Source organism: Pongo pygmaeus, chromosome 20 (genome assembly GCF_028885625.2).
Source record: "Pongo pygmaeus isolate AG05252 chromosome 20, NHGRI_mPonPyg2-v2.0_pri, whole genome shotgun sequence".
NCBI lineage: Eukaryota > Metazoa > Chordata > Mammalia > Primates > Hominidae > Pongo > Pongo pygmaeus.
This window is the reverse complement of record NC_072393.2, coordinates 39,908,202-39,920,490: the sequence shown is the minus strand read 5'-3', so window position 1 is coordinate 39,920,490 and position 12,289 is coordinate 39,908,202. Positions and strand designations below refer to the sequence as shown.

The 12,289-nt window shown below is 39.7% G+C and overlaps 1 protein-coding gene across 4 annotated transcripts in view; it reads left to right on the top strand.

Annotated features, from left to right (window-relative positions):
• Window positions 1–12,289, top strand: part of SCGB2B2 (secretoglobin family 2B member 2) — a 197,422-nt gene that overhangs the window by 113,684 nt on the left and 71,449 nt on the right. Inside the window, exon 2 of one of the 4 annotated variants that reach the window (XR_010124899.1) lies at window positions 10,391–10,650. The exons of the other annotated variants lie outside the window; for them this stretch is intronic. The gene's annotated coding sequence lies outside the window, so the exon portion shown is untranslated. Of the gene's footprint in view, window positions 1–10,390; window positions 10,651–12,289 lie in introns of those variants that run through there. 4 annotated transcript variants of the gene reach the window in all.

Sequence of the window (12,289 nt, the reverse complement as noted above, 5' to 3'; positions counted from 1 at the left end):
ATCATGTCATCTGCAAACAGGGACAATTTGACTTCCTCTTTTCCTAATTGAATACCCTTTCTTTCTTTCTCTTGCCTGATTGCCCTGGCCAGAACTTCCAACACTGTGTTGAATAGGAGTGGTGAGAGAGGGCATCCTTCTCTTGTGCTGGTTTTCAAAGGGAATGCTTCCAGTTTTTGCCCATTCAGTACGATACTGGCTGCGGGTTTATCATAAGTAGCTCTTATCATTTTGAGATATGTCCCATCAATACCTAGTTTATTGAGAGTTTTTAGCATGAAAGGCTGATGAATTTCATTGAAAGCCTTTTCTGCATCCATTGAGATAATCATGTGGTTTTTGTCATTGGTTCTGTTTATGTGATGGATTACGTTTATTGATTTGTGTATGTTGAACCAGCCTTGCATCCCAGGGATGAAGCCCACTTGAGTATGGTGGATAAGCTTTTTTGATGTGCTGCTGGATTCGGTTTGCCAGTATTTTATTGAGGATTTTTGCATGGATGTTCATCAGGGATATTGGCCTAAAATACTTTTTTGTTGTTGTTGTTGTATCTCTGCCAGGCTTTGGTGTCAGGATGATGCTGGCCTCATAAAATGAGTTAGGGAGGATTCCCTCTTTTTCTATTGATTGGAATAGTTTCAGAAGGAATGGTACTGTGTCCTGAATTGGTGGGTTCTTGGTCTCACTGACTTCAAGAATAAAGCCGCGGACCCTCGCAGTGAGTGTTACAGCTCTTAAGGTGGCGGGTCTGGAGTTTGTTCCTCCTGATGTTTGGATGTATTCGGAGTTTCTTCCCTCTGGTGGGTTCGTGGTCTTGCTGGCTCAGGAGTGAAGCTGCAGACCTTCACGGTGAGTGTTACAGCTCTTAAGGCAGCACATCTGGAGTTGTTCATTCCTCTCGGTGGGCTCATGGTCTCACTGGCTTCAGGAGTGAAGCTGCAGACCTTTGCGGTTAATGTTACAACTCATAAAAGCAGTGTGGACCAAAAGAGTGAGCAGTAGCAAGATTTATTGCAAAGAGCAAAAGAACAAAGCTTCCACAGTGTGGAAGGGGACCCGAGTGGGTTGCCACTGCTGGCTCTGGCAGCCTGCTTTTATTCTCTTATCTGTTCCCACCCACATCCTGCTGATTGGTAGAGCCGAGTGGTCTGTTTTGACAGGGTGCTGATTGGTGCGTTTACAATCCCTGAGCTAGATACAAATGTTCTCCACATTCCCATCAGATTCCTCTGTATCTGAGCATTGACACAAAGGTTCTCCAAGGCCCCACCAGAGCAGCTAGATACAGAGTGTCGGTGCACTCACAAACCTTGAGCTAAACACAGGGTGCTGATTGGTGTGTTTACAAACCTTGAGCTAGATACAGAGTGCCGATTGGTGTATTTACAATCCCTGAGCCAGACATAAAGGTTCTCCAAGGTCCCAGCAGAGTAGCTAGATACAGATTGTCGATTGGTGCCTTCACAGACCCTGAGCTAGACACAGGGTGCTGATTGGTGTATTTACAATCCCTGAGCTAGACATAAAGGTTGTCCACGTCCCCAACAGACTCAGGAGCCCAGCTGGCTTCACCCAGTGGATCCTGCACTGGGGCTGCAGGTGGAGCTCCCTGCCAATCCTGCGCCATGCGCCCACACTCCTCAGCCCTTGGGTGGTCGATGGGACTGGTCGCTGTGGAGCAGTGGGTGGTGCTTGATGGGGAAGCTGGGGCGGCACAGAAGCCCATGGAGGGGGTAGGAGGCTCAGGTATGGTGGGCTGCAGGTCCCAAGCCCTGCCCCACGGGAAGGCAGCTAAGGCCTGGTAAGAAGTGCCCACTGGCACTGCTGGGGGACCCAGTACACCCTCTGCAGCCACTGGCCCGGGTGCTAAGCCGCTCACTGCCCGGGGCCAGCAGGGCCGGCCGGCTGCTCTGAGTGCAGGGCCGCCAAGCCCACGCCCACTTGGAACTCCAGCTGGCCCGCAAGCGCTGCACGCAGCCCTGGTTCCTGCTCATGCCTCTCCCTCCACACCTCCCTGCAAGCTGAGGGAGCCGGCTCTGGCCTTGGCCAGCCCAGAAAGGGGCTCCCACAGTGCAGCGGCAGGCTGAAGGGCTCCTCAAGTGTCGCCAAAGTAGGAGCCCAGGCAGAGGAGGTGCAGAGAGTGAGTGAGGGCTGTGAGGACTGCCAGCACACTGTCACCTCTCAGTACCAGCTCCTCTTTGTACCTCTGGTAGAAATTCGGCTGTGAATCCATCTGGTCCTGGACTTTTTCTGGTTGGCAGGCTGTTAATTATTGCCTCAATTTCAGAACCTGTTATTGGTCTATTCAGAGATTCAACGTCTTCCTGGTTTAGTCTGGAGAGAGTGTATGTGTCCAGGAATTTATCCATTTCTTCTAGATTTGCTAGTTTATTTGTGTAGAGGTGTTTATAGTATTCTCTGATGGTAGTTTGTATTTCTGTGGGATCAGTGGTGATATCCACTTTATCATTTTTTTATTGCATCTATTTGATTCTTCTCTCTTTTCTTGTTTATTAGTCTTGCTAGCAGTCTATCAATTTTGTTGATCTTGTCAAAAAACCAGCTCCTGGATTCATTGATTTTTTTTTTAAGGGTTTTTTTATATCTCTGTCTCCTTCAATTCTGCTCTGATCTTAGTTATTTCTTGCATTCTGCTAGTTTTTGAATTTGTTTGCTTTTGCATCTCTCGTTCTTTTAATTGTGATGTTAGGGTGTCGATTTTAGATCTTTCCTGCTTTCTCTTGTGGGCATTTAGTGCTATAAATTTCCCTCTACACACTGCTTTAAACATGTCCCAGAGATTCTGGTATGTTGTGTCTTTGTTCTCATTGGTTTCAAAGAACATCTTTATTTTTGCCTTAATTTTGTTATTTACCAAGTAGTCATTCAGTAGCAGGTTGTTCAGTTTCCATGTATTTGTGCAGTTTTGAGTGAGTTTCTTTATCCTGGGTTCTAATTTGATTGCGCTTTGGTCTGAGGGACAGTTTGTTATGATTTCTGTTCTTTTACATTTGCTGAGGAGTGTTTTGCTTCCAATTATGTGGTCAATTTTAGAATAAGTGCAACGTGGTGCTGAGAAGAATGTATATTCTGTTGATTTGAAGTGTAGATTTCTGTAGATGTCTATTAGGTCCGCTTGGTGCAGAGCTGAGTTCAAGTCCTGGATATCCTTGTTAATCTTCTGTCTCATTGATCTGTCTAATATTGACAGTGGGGTGTTAAAGTCTCCCATTATTATAGTATGGGAGTCTAAGTCTCTTTGTAGGTCTCTAAGGACTTGCTTTATGAATCTGGGTGCTCCTGTATTGGGTGCATATATATTTAGGATAGTTAGTTCTTCTTGTTGAATTGATCCCTTTACCATTATGTAGTGGCCTTCTTTGTTTCTTTTGAGCTTTGTTGGTTTAAAGTGTGTCTTATCAGAGACTAGGATTGCAATCCCTGCTTTTTTTTGCTTTCCATTTGCTTGGTAGATCTTCCTCCATCCTTTTATTTTGAGCCTATGTGCATCTTTTCACATGAGATGGGTCTCCTGAATACAGCACACTGATGGGTCTTGACTCTTTATCCAATTTGCCAGTCTGTGTTTTAATTGGAGCATTTAGCCCATTTACATTTAAGGTTAATGTTGGTATTACATATGTATTTCTATGGTGCTCTTATACATGTATTAATTGATTTATTCCAAGGCATCTGTTCTTTTTAATGTCACTGTAAATATTGCATTCTCTTAAAGTGTCAGCTTATAAATGTTTGTGCTGCTGTATAGAAAAGTATAAATATTCTACATTGTTTTGTATTCAGCATTCAAAAACTCTTTAATATATTCTCTGCAGATGCTGTAAGATTGTTTATATAAATATATCTAATGTATATTTGTTTTTTCCTCCTCAATCTTCATATATTTTACTTGTCTTGCTTTATTCCACTTGTAGAATCTCTAGTACAATGTTAGATAGCAATGGTGAAATAGGCATTTTTGTTTAGTATCTGAACTCAAGATGAACTTCTTTTTTGTTTCTTTCTTTTGCTCTTGATAGCATTTTATCTTATATAAATTGTTAAATTTCACATAATTTTAGGCTCATAAGAAAGTTAAACAACATTTTTAAAGTATTTCTGGTTACTCTTCATTCAGATTCTAAAGGATAGCTTTTGATATTTCACCATTATATAAGAAGTTTAACATAAGATTTTTTTGGTAGATGGTCTTCATTAGATTAAGATATATTATGCTATTCATATTTTCTAAGATAATTTTTAAATTTTTTTTGAGACAAGGTTGTGCTTTGTTACCTGGGCTGAAGTGCAGTGGTGCAGTCATGGCTCACTGCAGCCTCATCCTCCTGGGCTTAAGTGATCCTCCCACCTCAGCCTCCCGAGTAGCTGGGATTTTAGGTGGGTGCCACCATACCTGGCTAATTTTTGTAATTTTTGTAGAGACAGCATTTTGCCGTATTGCCCAACATGGTCTTGAACTCCTGGCTCAAGTGATCTGCCCACCTCAGCCTCCCAACATGCTGGAACTATAGGCGTGAGCCACTGCACCCTCTGTAAAGGAATTTTTTAAATCAAGAAAAGATGAATCTTATAACATATCTCACTTGCATTTAATGAAATATGCATACAGCTTTTTCCCTTAGTCTCTGAATGTGTTAAATTACATCACATAATTTTGTAATTTGAAACCTACCTTGTGTTTCTGGTGTAAATCCTCCTTAATCAGCATATAGTTTTCTTTATATGTAATTTCATTCACTTTGCCAATATCTTGCATAGAACATTTTGTCTATGTCTGTGAGTGGTTGGATTTTGGTGTCAGGATGATACCAGCTCATTATGAACTGGGGGATTTAGAGGTGATGTATATTTATTCCAACAGGGTTAGTCTTCATTCCATAGCCTGCCTTGTACCCCAGGACCTGACCTTTTCTGGATTGCATCATTGGGCAATGTTGCCCTTTGGTTTTTTTCAGGGCTACAGTTTGGCAGTGGCTGCATTCCTCCTGTGACCTTGGCCTCTCCTGCAGTTACAGGTCTCACTGGATTGTAGAAATGGCTCCTTTTCCTTGCCTTTCATTAGATATGTTGCTCTTGCTTGCCTTGGGTTTCTCACTTTTCTTATTGGTTTCCCTTAACTTTGCTCACAGCACAGCCATAAGCCTGTGAACCAGAAAGTATCTGAGAGAGGTCTCAATCAACTTAGAAAGTATTTTTCAAAGGCTAAGGATGTGCCCATGACATAGATTCAGGAGGTCCTGATGACATGTGCCCAAGGTGGTCAGAGTACAGCTTGCTTTTACATACTTTACAGAGACATAATACATCAATCAGTGCATGTAAGATTTACATTGGTTCCATCTGGAAGGGCAAGAGGACAACTTGAAGTGGGGTTGGGAGGGCATCCAGGTCTTAGGTAGTTTTAAAAATTTTCTGATTGGCAATTGGTTCAAAGAGTTATTGTCAATAAAAAGAATGCCTGGGTTGTGATAAAGGTTTGTGGAGACCAAGGTTTTATCCTGCAGATTAAGCCTCCAGGTAGCAGGCTTCAGAGGGAATAGATTGTAAATGTTTCTTATCAGACTTAAGGTCTGTGTTGATGTTAAACCTTGGTCAGCTTTTCCTGAATTGCAAAAGGGAGATGGGTATAATGAGGCAGGTCTGACTCCTCCTTCCATTTTCGCCTGAACTAGTTTTTCAGGTTAACTTTGGAATGCCCTTGGCCAAGAGGAGAGATCCACTCAGATGGTTGGGGGCCTTAGAATTTTTTTGTTTACAGCCATTCATTAAACTCTTGTCCTATATCCTGCATGAGTGTGCCATTTCTTTCCTGCAGGAACACTGATTGGTACAGAGAATGTACCCTCATTGTTTATTCTTTGGAAGAATTTACATAAGGTTGAAGTGGTATAAATGCCCGAAGGATTCTTTCTGCCTGCTGCACAAACAAATCAATTCAGGGAGACCGTGGCATTGCAGAGAGTTTAATTGATGGAAGGCTGGCCATGCCATGGGGGAAACAGAGTTAACATCAAAGTGATCTCATTGAAGGCCCAGAGGCTAGGGGTTTTTCAAAGACGCTTGGTTGACAGGGGGCTAGGGTATGTGGAGTGCTGATTTGTTGGATTGGAGATGAATTCATAGAGAGTTGAAGCTGTCTTTTTGCATGCAGTTCCTTCTGGGTGGGCCCACAGGAACAGCTGGTGAATCTAGGTGGAGCCATTGGTGTTAGACATACAAAAAAACCTGAAAAGACATCTCTAAAGGCTAATCTCAGGTTCTAAAATAGTGATGGTATCTGCAGAAGTAACTGGAGAAGTTGCATATCTGTGACTGCCAGAATAATTGCTGGCAATTATTTAATGTTTGTTAAATTTAATTTTTTGTTTTATAGCTTTATTAATGTATAATTGACATGTAACAAGTATGTTTATCTGAAGTGTATAATTTGTAACTTTTTTGTGTGTCTGGACTTTGGCCAAATTAAGGCTCCTCTATCCTCCTAGCCTGATGTTCTCTCATTAGCTTTACATAAACAGTTGAGTTTTGGGGAAGTTGAGCTTTAAATATTATCATTTAAAGTATTAACTAAATGTTTCTTTTAATGTTTCTGTCTTCATTAACCTGTGAAGTTGATTATAATTTTATTTTAAAATCTTGTATATGTTTATTAAATTAATTTTTTGTTTTAATAGCTTTATTGAAGTATAATTTACATATAACAAGTATGTTTGTCTGAAGTATATAATTTGTAACTTTTGACAGTTGTAAAAATCAGAACAACTACCATAATAATCAAAATAATGAACACATCTCCAAACCAACATCATGTGATCTTCTAAGAGATAAAGTTTTACTTCTTTTTTTTCTGATTTAGATGCCTTTTTTTTCTTGCCTCATTGCTCTGGGTAGGACTTCCAGTACCATGTTAAATATGAGTGGTAAGAGTAGGCATCCTTATCTTGTTCCTGATCTTAGAGGAAATGATTTCAATTTCTCTTTATTGATTATGATGTTAGCAGTGGGTTTTTATATATTACCATATTTGTGTTGAGGTAAGTTCCTTCAATACCTATTTTGTTGATGGTTTCAGTATGAATGGATATTGAATATTATTATCAAGTGCTTTCTCTGCATCTTTTAAGGTGATCCTGTGGTTTTTATTCTTTATTTTGTTAATGTGGAATGTCACATTGATTGATTTGCAGATGTTGAACTATTCTTTTATTTCAGGGATAAAGTCTACTTGGTCATATTGTATGATTCTGTTAATGTGTGTTTGAACTTGGTTTTCTACTATGTTATTGAAGATTTACTTGTGGATATTAGACTGTAGCTTTTTTTCTTTTCTTCTTTTGCTTTTATTATTATTTTAAATGGATGCAGTAATAATTGTATATATTTGTGGGTTACAGTGATATTTCAATACATGCATACAATGTGTAATGACCAAAGCAGGGTGATTAGCATATACACCTCCTCAAACGTTGATCATTACTTTGTGTTGGGAACATGCAGTATCTGCTCTTCTAGGTATTTGAAAATATACAATAAATTGTATATTACACTCACCCTACAATCCTATAGAACACTAGAAGTTAGTCTTCCTATCTAGCTGCACTTTTGTATCCATCCATCAACTTTTGGCTATACTCCCACCTCCCCCAACTACTTCCTGCCTCAAGTAACCATTATTCTACACTCTTCTTCTAGGAGAGCAGCTTTTTTACTTCCATATGTGAGTGAGAACATATAGGATTCATCTTTCTGCACCTGGCTTCTTTTGCTTAAAACAATGACTCCAAGCTCATCCATGTTGCTGCAAATGACAGCATTTTATTCTTTTTCATAGCTAAATCCTATTTCATTGTGTGTGTATACCATATTTTTTTTCATCTGTTCACGTGTTCATGGACACTTCAGTTGATTCCATGTTTTGTCTATTGTGAACAGTGCTGCAATAAACATGAGAGTGCAGATATCTCTTTGATATACTGATTTCCTTTTGCCTGGATGTGTACCCAGTAATGGGATTGCTTGATCATATGGTAAATCTATTTTTAGTTTTTGAGGAACCCTCATACTGTTTTTCATAATAACTGTTCTAATTTACATTCCCACCAACAGCACACCAGAGTTCCCTCTTCTTTGCTTCCTCACCAGCATTTGGTATCTTTTGTCTTTTCCTAGTAGCCATTCTAACTGGGGTGAGGTGATATCTGAATGTGGTTTTGATTGGCATTTTCCTGATGATAAGTGATGTTGAACATTTTAAGAATACCTCTTGGTGTCTATGGCCATACCACCCTGAATGTGCCAGATCTCATCTAAAAATACCTGTTGGCCATATGTATATGTCATCTTATGAGAGATGTTTATTCAGCTAATTTATCCATTTTTACATCAGATTACTTGTGGTTTTTCTTCTCGACATTGAATTGTTTGAGTTTCTTGTGTATTCTGGATATTAATCCCTTGTTGAATGAATAGTTTACAATTTTTTGGCCACTCTGCAAGTTGCCTCTTCTCTCTGTTGATTGTTTCATTTGCTGTGCAATAATTTTTAGTTTAATATAATCCAATTAGCCTGTTTTTGCTTTTGTTGCCTGTGCTTTTGGGTTCTTCACCATACATTCTTTGCCCAGATCAGTCTTGTAGTATTTCCCCTATATTTTCTTCAAGCAGTTTCATAGTTTCAGCTTTTAAGTCTGTAAACTATTTCGAGTTGATTTTATCAATATAATGAGAGATAGGGGTCTAGTTTCATTTTTTTGGCATACGGATATCCAGTTTTTCAGGCATCACTGATTAAAGAGACTGTCCATTCACCAGTAAATGTTCTTGGTACCTTCATTGAAAATCACTTGGTTGTCAACAGTTGGATGTGTTTCTGAGTTATCTATTTAGTTTCACTGGTCTATGTGTCTGTTTTTATGTAAGTGCCATGCTGTTTTATTTACTATAGCTTTGTAGTCTATTTTGAAGTCAAGTCATGCCATGCCTCCAGCTTTGTTTTGTTTGCTCCAGATTGCTTTGGCCACTCAGAGTCTTTTGTAGTTTCATATAAATTTTAGGATTATTTTTTCTATTTCTGTGAAGATATCATTGATATTTTCATAAGAATTTCATTGAATCTGCAGATCACTTTTGGTAATATGGTCATTTTCACAATAGTGGTCCTTCTAATTATGAACATGGGATATGTTCTCATTTTTTGGTGTCTTCTTCAATTGATTTCCTCAGTATTTTATAGTTGTGTTGGTAGAGGCCTTCTAAGTTCTTTGTTAAATTTATTCTGAAGCATTTCTTTTTTTAATAGCTATTTTATATAAGATTGCTTTCTCAATTTCTTTTCTAATTTGTTGTTGATGTTCAGGAATGGTACTGATTTTAATATGTTGATTTTGTATCCTTCACCTTTAATGAATTTGTTGATCAGTTCTAAGAATTTTTTTGGTGGTGCATTAGGGGTTTTCTTTCTAAGAGATTTTTGGTGGTGCTTTAGGAGTTTTCTGTACATAAGATCATGTCCTCTGCAAGCAGAGATAATTTGACATCCTCCTTTCCAGTCTGGATGCCCTTTATTTCTTCTTGCCTAATCACTCTGGCTAGGGCTTCCAGTACTATGTTGAATAAAAGTGGTGAAAGTGGACATTATTGCCTTGTTCCAGATCTCAGAGGAAGAGGTTTGTACTTCTTCCTGTTCACTGTGATGTTGGCTGTGGGTTTGCCATACATTGATTTACTGTGTTGGGCTACATTCCTTCTATACACAGTTTGTTAAAGAGTTTTTACCATTAAGGACTATTGAATTTTATCATGCTTTTTCCACACCTAATGAGATGATCATATGGTTCTTGTACTCATTCCGTTGGTGTGGTGTGTTCCATTTATTGATTTGTGTATCTGGAAACATTCTTTCATCCCTGGGTTGAATCCCACTTGGTCATGGGGAATGATTACTTTAATGTACTGCTGAATTTGGTTGGCTAGTATTTTGTGGAGAATGTTTACGTCTATGTTTATCATGGATATTGGCCTATAGTTTTTTGTTGTGTGTGCTTCTCTGGTTTTGGTATCAGGATAATGTTGGTCTTGCAAAATGAATTTGGAAGAATTCCATACTCTTCAATTTTCTAGAAGAGTTTGAGAAGAATTGCTGTTATTTCTTCCTAAATGTTTGATGGAGTCCTGCAATGAAGCCATTGGAATCTAGACTTTTCTGTGCTAGGAGACATTTTATTACAGATTTAATTTCTGACTTGTAATTGGTCTGTTCAGGAGTTTGATTTCTTTTCAGCTCAATCCTGGTAGGTTATATTTTTCCAGGAATTTATACATTTCTGGTAGATGTTCTAATTTGTTGTCATATTGTTGTTCATAACAGCCTCTACTGAGGGAAAATCTAACCATGGAAAATCAACCCTGGATGAAGCCCAATTCCACAGTGATGTGGCCACCACCCACACCACAGGTCCACATACCTGGCTCGGCCAGGTGAGCGGGAGGTTTGGCCAAGGGGCACCAGGAAATCCTCATGTTTGCCGTTGGCTCAGCTGGAAGATCCCCAATCTCCATAGGTTTCTTGGGATTAAAGCAGAAAGGTAAATGTCAGGCCTGGTGAGTTTCCACGTCTCCGGTATGCTCAGCCCCAGTAGCTGAACCACCCCACAAGGGTCAGGCACTCCACCTCTTGCTCCAGTCCCTCTCTCGCTAGATTTTCTGTCCTCTGCCCTCAATCAATGTGACTCAGTGTCTAGTGAAGTCATGCAGAGCCCATGCTGGAGACACATAGGGCATTTATGACCCAGTTATTGCCCTGAGGGCACTTAGGGGATGACTTAGGAGTGGAGGAAGAGGAAATGGTGGGGCTGAGGGTTCACCCTTGACTTGAAGAAGAAGAACAGATGGTCAGGCATTGGAATCACCCTGGCAGAGATCAGAGACAAAAAGAAACTTGACAGATGGGGCACAACAGAGTGGAAAGTTGGGGTGCACAGGAAGAGGGCAGTGGGATCAGGTCCCAAGGGCATCAGGTTGGGTCTGCCTGTTCAGCTCCTGGGTTCAAGCGATTCTCCTGCCTCAGCCTCCCGAGTAGCAGAGGTTACAACCACCTGCCACCACACCCAGCTAAATTTTTTTGTATTTTAGTAGGGACGGGGTTTTATCATGTTGGTCAGGCTGGTCTCAAACTCCTGACCTCAAATGATTCACCCATCTCTGCCTCCCAAAGTGCTGAGATTACAAGCATAAGCAACCATGCCTGGCTGGTTTATTGATTTTTAAACTCCAAATAGTTATTGCAAAAAGTTTTTTTTTCTTTTAAGTAAATTCACAGACAAAAAGAGAAATCGAAAGTGATGGTGGTGACCAGCAAGAGGAATAATAATTACACATTACACTCATCTCTATGTGTGTGTGTCAGTTCTGTTGAGGTTAACACTGAAACTCCAAACCCAGAAACCAGAGCCTCAAATCTGTGAGTGGAAGGTCTTGAGATGGGCACGTGGAAGTCAAAGGATTTCTCTCTTTTTTCCTTCCCTTTTTGAAGTTATACATAAAAACTGTTTTCCTTCTGTACTGTTCCAGAACTTTTACATACATTCTCAGTCCTAGTTGTGAAAGATCCAGGCTGGGCACAGTGGCTCACATCTGTAATCCCAGCACTTTGGGAGGCCAAGGTGGGCAGATCACGAGGTCAGGAGTTCAAGACCAGCCTGGCCAACATGGTGAAACCCTGTCTCTACTAAAGATACAAAAAATCAGCTGGGCTTGGTGGCACATGCCTGTAATCCCAGCTACTTGGGAGGCTGAGGCAGGAGAATTCCTTGAACCCAAGAGCCAGAGGTTGCAGTGAGCTGAGATCATGCCACTGCACTCCAGCCTGGGTGACAAAGTAAGACTCCATCTCAAAATAAATAAATAAATAAATAAATAAAATCATAAAATAAAAAATGATCCAAAGAGAAAGAAACTCAATTTGCAGTCCAACACAAAGAGGGGAATTTCTAAAATAAATAATGCAACACATTCTTTTTGCATTTAAAAAATTCATTTTAATAACCAAAAAAGTATGAAGTTTAAAATATTAAAGAGTAATATATTAAAACTGTGGAAAAAAGGAAAAAGACGCATCACAAAATTTTAACATTAATACAAAGATCATAATTTAACATAATATATTCTGTGGATTTGCCATCCAGATAAATATGAACAAAATTAATTAAAAAAGCATAGCTTGGCAATAAATATGTTTTGATTAAAGGACATTGTAATTATTATTCAA